Below are 9,240 nucleotides of genomic sequence, written 5' to 3'. Positions count from 1 at the left end.
AACCTTTTTTTTTTCCCCTTTCCCCCCCGCCTTTTGTTTAAAAATTTTTTTCCCCACATCCAGGATTAAATCAGAAACTGTGCCTCCCAGTTTGGCAGGAGCAGGGCCACTGCCCCCCATGACAGGGATGTGGGGGACACAAAGGGATGGAGGGGGCAGCGGTGCTTCTTGAGGGCACCCAAGTGGGTCTCTCAGACTGGGGCACTGACCTGCTCCCTCTGCTTCTGGGAAAATAGTGATGGTGTTCCTGGCCCTGGAGATGGGGCTTTTCAAGCACGCTGGGGATGTCCTCTGCAGGGCACAGTCAGTGTCACAGGGTCCCTTGTGGGGACAGGACCTCGCTGGCTGACCCATGTGCAGCCTGGCCTCCCTCTGACCTGTTCCCGGAGCTGGAGGGTAAAGGAGAAAGGTGTGATCCTGGGATTAACCCCAGTGGATCACAGGGCCTCTGAGGAGACCCCTTGCCCTCAGCCTTCCCCTTCCCTGGCTGGCAGGGCAAGATTTGTGCCTCTGCTGCTGCTGGGGTGGCACTGGGCAGCTCTGGAGCTCTGCTGGCTTTTTGCTGATGGAGCTGAGCACTGTCCCTGGCCCTCTGTCCAGGGCAAATGCTCTTATTGGCATGAGGGCAGTGGAAAGACACCCCTTTCTTTGCAGGAGCATCCAGACTGAATTGCATTAAGCTGGATTTGCACCCCAAATCCCTTCCCTGAGACCAGAGAAACACTCTCTGCTCTTCCCCCCGTCCCTGGAGTCTGTTTCAGTCTGATCCTTTCCTCCTGCTCTGTATCCTGGTCTTTCTGGGCTCTGGTGCTGGGAAGCTGCCCCTGCGGGGGGACCATGGCTCTTTGGGGGGCCGTGGTATCCCTGCTCAGGAGCAGGGAGATGATTCCTCCTCCACAGCCCAGGCTACTGGGCACGGGAGGCTTCAAACGAGATTGGCTTTTCAGCTCCATGTGAACGGGAGCTGGAAGGAGAAGGTCTCGGTGTTTTTTCCATCGTGCCTGCCAGGTGGAGACAACTTGGACTTTTTGGAGTGTGAAGCTGTGCTTGGGCATTTGTCTGCGTGCAGGCAGAGCAAAGTGATGGAGCCGGGATTAGAGCCGACCCCGGGTGCCAGAGAGCCGTGGGTGCAGGCAAGGAGCAGAGAGAGGCCCCTTCTCTCGGGGTTCAGTCCTGCTCCCACACAAAGTGTAGCTGGAATGCTGCAGCCAGCCTCACCAGGGTGCAAGGAATGGGGGGCTCTGCACCACTACCCCCATCAGCAAGGCTTCTGCAGGGGAAAGGGGAGCAGCAGCTGAGCCCTGGGTCTCCACAGGATGAGAGGTGACATCTCTCCAGGGATGTCGGGGTGCCCGAGGCCACCAGCAGCTCAGCAACCCCCACAGAATCACCGTTCTGGTTGTGCTGGCTCCTGCCCTGGTGCTGTGGGCAGCCTGTCCCGTGGCTTCTCCTGGTGGACCCGGGATGGGGAAGGAGACAGGCAGATGGCTGTGGAGAAATGTCCCAGTGTGGGCACGAGGGGCCACCTCACTTGCCACCAGCCCCCCTGGCACGCTGCAGCTCGTGGGGTCGGTACCGGAGCTGCTGCAGCTGCCCCTGGCCCCGCAGGATCAGGGCATGGCCACAATTGCCACAAGGCGGTCAGGTCTCAGCCAGAGCCTGCCGCAGGAGGCTGTCCCTGCCCTCGGCTCTCACCAGCGTGGTTTTCATTAGTGTGTTTTCTTTGTCACACTGTGCAGAGCCTCGGGTTTGGGGGGGGGAGAGGGGGGGCTGTGCTTTATAAATCCAATTAGTCTTGTTATTCAAATTACTCTGCCGAAGTCAGAGCCGGGCGCACACAAAGATTTAACTCAAACCAGATCGGATCCGCCGGGGTGGCAAAAGCTCAGGGCTGGAGCAGGGGTGTGCAGGAAGGGGTTAAGAGTGTGAAACCCTTTTTCTTGGTGGGGTGGGGGCCTGAAAGCTTTTAACCCTTAAAGGGATGGACCTCCATTGGTGCACAGCCCTGTGGGATGATCAGCGAGGATGAGAACTGGCAGACTCAGGGCATGTGTGGAAAATGAGAAGGGGAGAGATAGGGCTGGGCTCACAGGGGTGTTCCCCAGGCACTGGAGAGCAAAGAGGATCCTGCACAGCTGCCCAAGGAGGGATGGAGACCTGTGGGGTAGGCTGAGGGGGGTGACACCCCTCCCTATTGTACCCAGGGGCCCAAAGAGAGCCAGGAGGAGAGAGGGGCACCAGGGCTGGCCTGTCCCTGAGAAATACCAGCGTCAAACTTGGATTATGGGGAACGGGCTGCTGTGGAGGTGCTGCTGAATCTTGGCAAAGTGGGGTGAGCCCTGAGCAGGGGGACTTCTGGTGTGTAGAGAGAGGGGAAGGGGGCAGAGACTGTGTTGTGTGTGTGAGAGAGGACACACGTCCCCTGCCTGGATGGAGAGGGATTCATCAAAGTGTGACCAGGGCCAGCATGATTTGGAGAGTGGGAGGAGATGGCTCATGGGGTTATGTGTGACAGCAGCATGGGTGTTCCATCACAAGCAAGGGGTGAGCCATGCCAGCACTGAGGGCAGCAGTGGGGCCCTGGCTCTCCTGGCTGAAATTAGGAGCCAGGCTCCATGCACCTTCCAGAGGGTGATGTCAAGAAGGTTCACAGGATAGAAATGTGGACTCAAGTGTGAAGTAAGCTGCTACTGTAGCAGTGAACGGCCAGTGATTCATCTCCTTTTTCTTCAACTCACTTATCCTTAGGGAGCATGTTTCCTATTGATTTGGGAAATCACTGGCCAGATTTATGTCTTTTCTGCTGCCTTGTGCCAGGACAGCATTTCCTGCTCAAGAGATGGATAACCCTAGGATGAGGATTTTCAGCTGATGCCATGTGAAAGCCAATCATCCCTTTGCAAAAAGAGACATCAGAGGGCTGAGTGCATGTGATGGTGATGCCAGAGGGGCTGATGTTTCCCCATAACCAGCAGCCAACCCAAGGAGTTTTTGGTTAAGAACCATCCCAGGTGGTGGGACGGAGGAGGTACAAAGGTGGAGCAGCTGTTAGGATCAGGGAGCTGCTTGCCCTCCAGCACAGCCACCAGCTACCAGTCCTCAGGAATATGATGTGTGCTGTGTTCACCAAGAGAATGTCACCAAGTGCTTGATGTGCTGAAACAGGAGTTTTTTACAGTTGGATTTCTTCCTTTTACAGGTTTTAGAGTTCCTCTCTAGGGGTCTGGTTATAGCCAGCTGAGTGAGAAGCAGTTTGAAGAGAGATTTCAATTTTCATTATTGGGATGGATGAGCAGCCTCTGGTGCATGCAGGGGACTCTCTGGTCCCACCTCTGTGGTGATGTGCCTCCTGAGGATGTTTTAAAGAAATGTTTTCTGGGGAATAACTCTGCAGCCCCTGAGGCAGGGGCCTGGCAGCTCAGACCTGGCCATTACCAGCCCCCAGCCCCAGCAGTCACCAGGTTGTCGTGGGGATGGGGTGGCTCCACACCCTGAGGTGTGATGCTCCTGGGGTGCTGTCTGAAACCCTGATGGAGATTTTGGCCTGTTTGAACATCCCTGGTGTTTGTTTTGGATGCTGCTGCTGCTGAATGAGGCATTACAGGAAACACTACGGGATTTTGAACTTTCCCCTCTCTCCATTGGGTCTGGAAGAGGGCTCTGGCTGAGGATACAGGCATGGCCAATAACCCCTTTCCCCAAACTGGGATGGTGATGGGGAGACAGAGCTGCCCTGATGGGGCAGGCAAGAACAGGGCTGCACGTGCTGCAAGGCTTAGGGACCAAGAGGGCTTCTCTGTCCCCTCCCAAAACCTCCCAGAGTGGCAAAGCTGAGGAGAAAAGACAAGCCCCGGGCAGAGACTCACAGGTCTTTACTAATGAAGTGCTGATATCCAGTGTGTTTTTTCCCCCAGGGCTTTGCCTTTTGGGATTTGCCATTTCTCCTGGGCTTCCTAGGATGCTGCAGTGTCCTCCTGACATTCTGGGTGTTTTTCCAGGCTACAATGGGATATCTGTGCTCTGGAGCTGGGATGCCTCACTGCTCTGGTGGGAGCAGGAACACAATGTCTCAGGGTTTTGTTGAATGTCAATAAAATGAAGCAATTCTAACGCACGGGTGACTCCACACCACGAGCCTCCCTCTGCATCAGTCCCCAGAGGACATGAATTGCACTGCCTCCAGCTCCTGGCAGCCGCAGGTCTGCAGCTGATGTAGGGGCAGGTTGTTGGGATTTTCCAAGCTAAATGCCACAGACATCTTTGTCCTGCTTTTTGCAGATGCCCTTCCCCAGAAATGGGGGTCTGGCAGTGTTTCACCCACAGCTTCAGGGTCCCAACATCACCCCAGGCTTGTTGATTTTGGCACTGAGCATCCCTTTGGGAATAGGAACTGCCCAAAGGGGTGATGGCCCAGAAAGGCCACAGGATGAGTTATTGATATCACATTCATCCCTGCAGGGAGCCATGCTGTGTGCAGATCCTGAGAAGAGATCCAACAGGCCTGTGGGGATGGACCCTTACCCTGTATCCAGGGAATCTCCATCCCATGGTGGAGCCGGATGCCACCAGTGCCTCAGGGGAGGGATGTCTGTGCCCTCCTGTGCTAGTGCACAGCCAGGCCTGGCAAGCAGGTCCTCAAAAGCCCCACGGCTCTGGCAGCAGCACGTCCTGGCTTGGCAGGAGCCTCTCCCACCTGGTTTGGCTGTGCAAACCCCTGCCACCCTCGAGAAAGCCATCAGCAGCCCCCCTGCCAGACACAAACATCCTCCAGCTCCTCTGAACTGGCTTCCTGGGAACCCCCTCCAGGTGGTGGGAAGTCCCTTTGGCATTGGTTCTTCAGGGTAAAACTTTTGGGCTTCCTGAGTGTGACCTGGAGCCCCTGGATGTGGGAAACCCCAGGGGACTGTTAGGAGGCAGAGAGACAAATCTGTTGGTCTTGGCAGTGCTGGTGGTCAAGTCTTTGGTCTCCTAAAATGAGGTGATCCCACTGTGGTCCCATTGAAGCCAAATTTGGCCTTTTTTTCCCTTTTTTTTTTTCTTTTTGGAGGGAGTTTGTGAGGGTGTCAGCTGAGGAGCACTGAATGACCCTGCTGGGGTAAGGGAGCTGGCATTGGAAGATTTCAGCACCACGAGTGGTGGGGCAGCCTTGTGGAGACGATAAGGGTCTGGCTGGGTCTTGGCCATGCCTGGGAACAGCTGAGGTGGCTGCAGGGGGTCACGGTGGCCCCGCTGCCACCCCACGGCAGCCGCTGTGGACGTGCAGGGCTCCACAGCCCTAACCTTTAGCAACCAGACAGAATAACAATGCCGGCCTGCTGGGGCATAATGGCCGGTGTTTGCTTGAGATACAAAGGCACCGAGCTTTCACATGAGCTAATACTGATAACTCGGTGCCCCGCCTGCCTGCCGGACGCGGCGGGGCCGCAGCAGCCCCTGCCTGCCTTCCCTGAGCTGCTGGGACGTGCCCACCGACCCTGCAGCCCGTGGTCCCCACTGCAGCGTCCCCCCGTGCCCCCACTCATCACCCACCTGCACTGGGGTCCCCGTGGGGGCTGCTTCCATCTCATCCTGGGGCGTGGAGTGGGAGATGCAGGGCTCGTGGGGTGAGTCCCTACCCCTGCGACTGCACAGCAGTGTGGTTCCTTAGTTCCTGCCCTTCCGGAAAGTATCTTTTCCACCTCCCCAGGAGCATCAGAAAGGGTTTGAACTCACTGCTTATCCCTTGCCCCATGTGCCCTGACCCACTCTGTCCACCCACCCTGCTGCCCACAAGCTCAGTAAGTGCAGGGCAGCTCCTTTCCCAAGTTTCCTGATGTGACCTGTGGAGCTTTGGTGTCATCCAGAGCCAATCTGAGCACCTGTGGGAGGCTCGGTCCTGCCACTGGAAGGCCCTCCACACTGAAAACTGAGGGATATATTATAAAAGAGATTTGACCATTACAACAAGCAGAACTACTGAGGAAGAGACTTAAAGGTATCCCAAAGACAAATCCAGGTGACCTCAATTTATCAGCTGCAAGGCACTAACCCTGCTCCTACCCTGGCTTCTCACCTCCTTCCTCCACGGCCTCCTTCACCTGCTTCTTCTCTACCTGTCCCTCTTTGCTGGGGTCTAGTTCTCTCTTCCTTGACTGGACAAACAAAGCCAAGGCAGACCTTGCCCCCTGCCTGGGGTGAGTTGCAGACAATGAAGTTCTCCAGGAGTTCCTCCAGGCAATGAAGGTGATGGGAACCCATCAGTCCTGATCCTGGGTGGCATGTTTCCCAACCAGAGGTATGGAGGGCTCAGGAGAAGACTGGAGAAGCTGAAGGACGGGTGGGGCAAGACCACATGTGTTGTGACACAGCAGATGGTATCTACTGTGGAGAGAGATGGTTTTTAGCTTATTTGTGGTAATAAATCTGTCACGCTCCCCTTTATCCTCCCTGAGCATGGCTCATGTCCTCCAGCCAAGTGCCCAGATGACCCCCAGTGCCTGAGAGATTCAAAAGGAGACAGACTCAGGCTTAAGGCTGGGTGCTGCTGCTGCAATCAAGACATTTCCAAGGGCGCTCAGAGGCTCCAGAGCAAACTCGCAGCCCCGCTTTGCCTTTGAGCTCATGCTTGTGCCATGAGGGTCTCTCCTGCAGACAACAGCAGGGAGGCAGAGCTGCTCTCCATCCCCCTGCCACGGCCCACCCCTGAAATACTCTGCGAGGTGACATTTGGGTTTGCAGGGGGCATTTCCCTGCAGCCTCAGCTCAGGCCGGGTGGGCGGCAGGGAGCGCAGGGAAGCTCAGAGGAGCTGCTCTGCTCCCATCCAGGCTTCCCCTGCTGAGTCACCTCGGGGTGGCTCCAGCCCCTCGGCCAGTCACTCCGGATGAACGCTGATGTAAACGGGTGCCGGGCGGGCCCTCGCTGCTCCACGAGGAGCCAAAGCCTTCGTCAGCCTCGGGAGCTCCCGGCCAAGCAGCCATGTGGGGCTCTCACCTCGGCCGAGGTGCCGCAACACGTTCAGCCTCCAAGTCGGGAAGCAGCTACCAGTTAGTGCCTGGGGGAAGATGGTGAGATAATGCTGTGCTGTGGGAAAGCAAGCCAGGGCACCGGGCTGGGCCTGCTGCTACAGCACCCCAGGAAATGAGAGTGCAGGGGAAAAATCTGCTCAGGGACCTTTCCCTTTTAGAAAGCCCAGGAGGTGCCGTGGAGGGTCAGGGAAGCAGCACTGAGGCAATGGCTCCCTTCTGTTCAGCAGCCACCAGGATGGTGTGGATGGAAAATGGAGCCAAAGGTGAGACTGAAGCAGTCCAGCCCTTCTCTGGGAGGGATTGTGTTTGAGATCCTGCATGAGGCACCAGCCTGCTGTGATGTTTGCATGTGACCTCTTCCAAAGGGTGTGAAGGATGGGCATGCAGCTGCTCCCAGCCACTCGGAATCCTCTGTGTGCACAGGGCACTGGGAGGGAGACACGGATTTGATGTAACTCTCATTTGTCTGGGTCAGATGGGGTAGAGCAAAAGAGGGCACAAACACAGGCCCTGTCCCATGGAGCAGACAAGATTCCCAAATCCCTGGCTGCTACCAGGAGAGCAGGGCTGAGAAGTGCTCTGCTGACCTGCTGAGATCACAGCCCCTTGTGCAGCAGGGCCCAGCTGGAGGCAGGAGGTGAGGGTGACAGAGGCATCCAGCTATGGATGCCTCTGTCACCCTCCTGATATCACCACACCTGATTTCCCTGCAAGCCACAGGCCCCAGTGCTGGCAGTGGCCCCACCAAACACCAAATCCTCCCTGCTTCCTCTCCTGTCTGTGGAAGGACCAGGGCATGCTGAAGTTGCTGGTGGCACCACCTGGTGCAGGGGGCAGCCTGGCCAAACTCCCAGCTCAGCCTCATCCCCACTGGAATGAAGAAAAGCAGAGGCACAGCGTGACTCTGCAACATGGAGAGGAGCTGCTGCTCCCACCTGGCTGCTACAGGGAGGGGGACAGTGGGGCTGGAGGCCCTGGGTCCCCCCACCCCATCCCTGCTCTCCTCCATGCAGCAAGGGCAGCCTGAATGGATGGCACGGGTCAGCCCTGACCAGCTGGGGCTGTGCCACCACCCTGCCTTCACAGGGCACCCCCCTCCACAGTGCCAGCCACCTTGCTTTATCAGCAGCCAGGAGAGCAGGGGGGAGAAGGGGAGCACACATCCTCCCTCTGACAGGGTGATCCTGTGTGGCCATGCCACCATGGGGCCAGCTCCAGCAGAAATGGTCTCCCTGCTCTCTCTCTGGGTCCCGTGGGAGCTGCTGTGTGGCTGGTGGCTCTGTTCAAACACAGAATGGCTGCTCACTTCCTCTTGGCCAGCCTGGGGCAACTCGCTGCCTCTCAGCCATGCCAGAGCAGAGCTGAGTGCTCACTCTCCTCCTTGGGGTGGCCGGAGCTGCCAGGGTGGGGCAGCTGGTGAGCTGGCATCAGTGCCACAGATCGTGGGCAGAGGCTGCTGGCTCTGCATGGCTCATGCAGACGAGACGCTGCCTTTGCTGGTGGCATCCCGGCACCAGGGCGGATGTGACTGTCCCTGCAGGCAGGTCTGTGCTCGCTGCCCCTGCTGCACACAAAAGCCCAGTGCTTTCTCAGGGCAGCTCCCGCGACCCACCCGAGGGCTGGAGCTGGAGTGGTCTGGGCTTGCCACGGCCCCGTGGGAATGGCTGAGGGGCCAGGTGGTGTCACAGGTGATGCTGCAGCCTGGGCAGATGTGGCCTCACGGGCCTCAGAGGTGGCTGACACCAGGCAATGTGCACACTGATCTGCAGCATGCGGGATGGAGAACAAGGACCGTGGGGCCAGCTCTTCCCCACCCCAAGTGAAGGGGCAGCATGGATGCCTGCTCAGATGTTTCTGCCAAAATGAAGACTAAACAGAGCCTTTCCCCATCAGAACCCTGCCTGGAGACACCAGTTCACATCCCTCTGGATCTACTGAGGGTATTCTCCAGGCAGACAGCTCAAATGGGATTGACTGGGGGTGCCATGAAGAGAGTTTATTGCTCTCCAGATTTTCTTCTGGTTGAAATTCTTTGGCAACACAGCCGGAGTTTGCAGGTAACTCCAGGGTGACCAAACCACATATTCTGTCAGCCAGAGCCTGACTCTGCTATAGAGCCTTGTGAGAGGTCTGTGGTCACAGAAAGAGAGACAATAAAAGTGCCAGCTCTTGATTCTGGTCTCATGCTTTAATGACACCCTCTGATCCACAGGCTCCGACTTACCCTGGAGGAGG

This window comes from Passer domesticus, chromosome 11, assembly GCF_036417665.1.
Source record: "Passer domesticus isolate bPasDom1 chromosome 11, bPasDom1.hap1, whole genome shotgun sequence".
Taxonomy (NCBI): domain Eukaryota; kingdom Metazoa; phylum Chordata; class Aves; order Passeriformes; family Passeridae; genus Passer; species Passer domesticus.
This window is presented reverse-complemented; position numbering follows the sequence as displayed.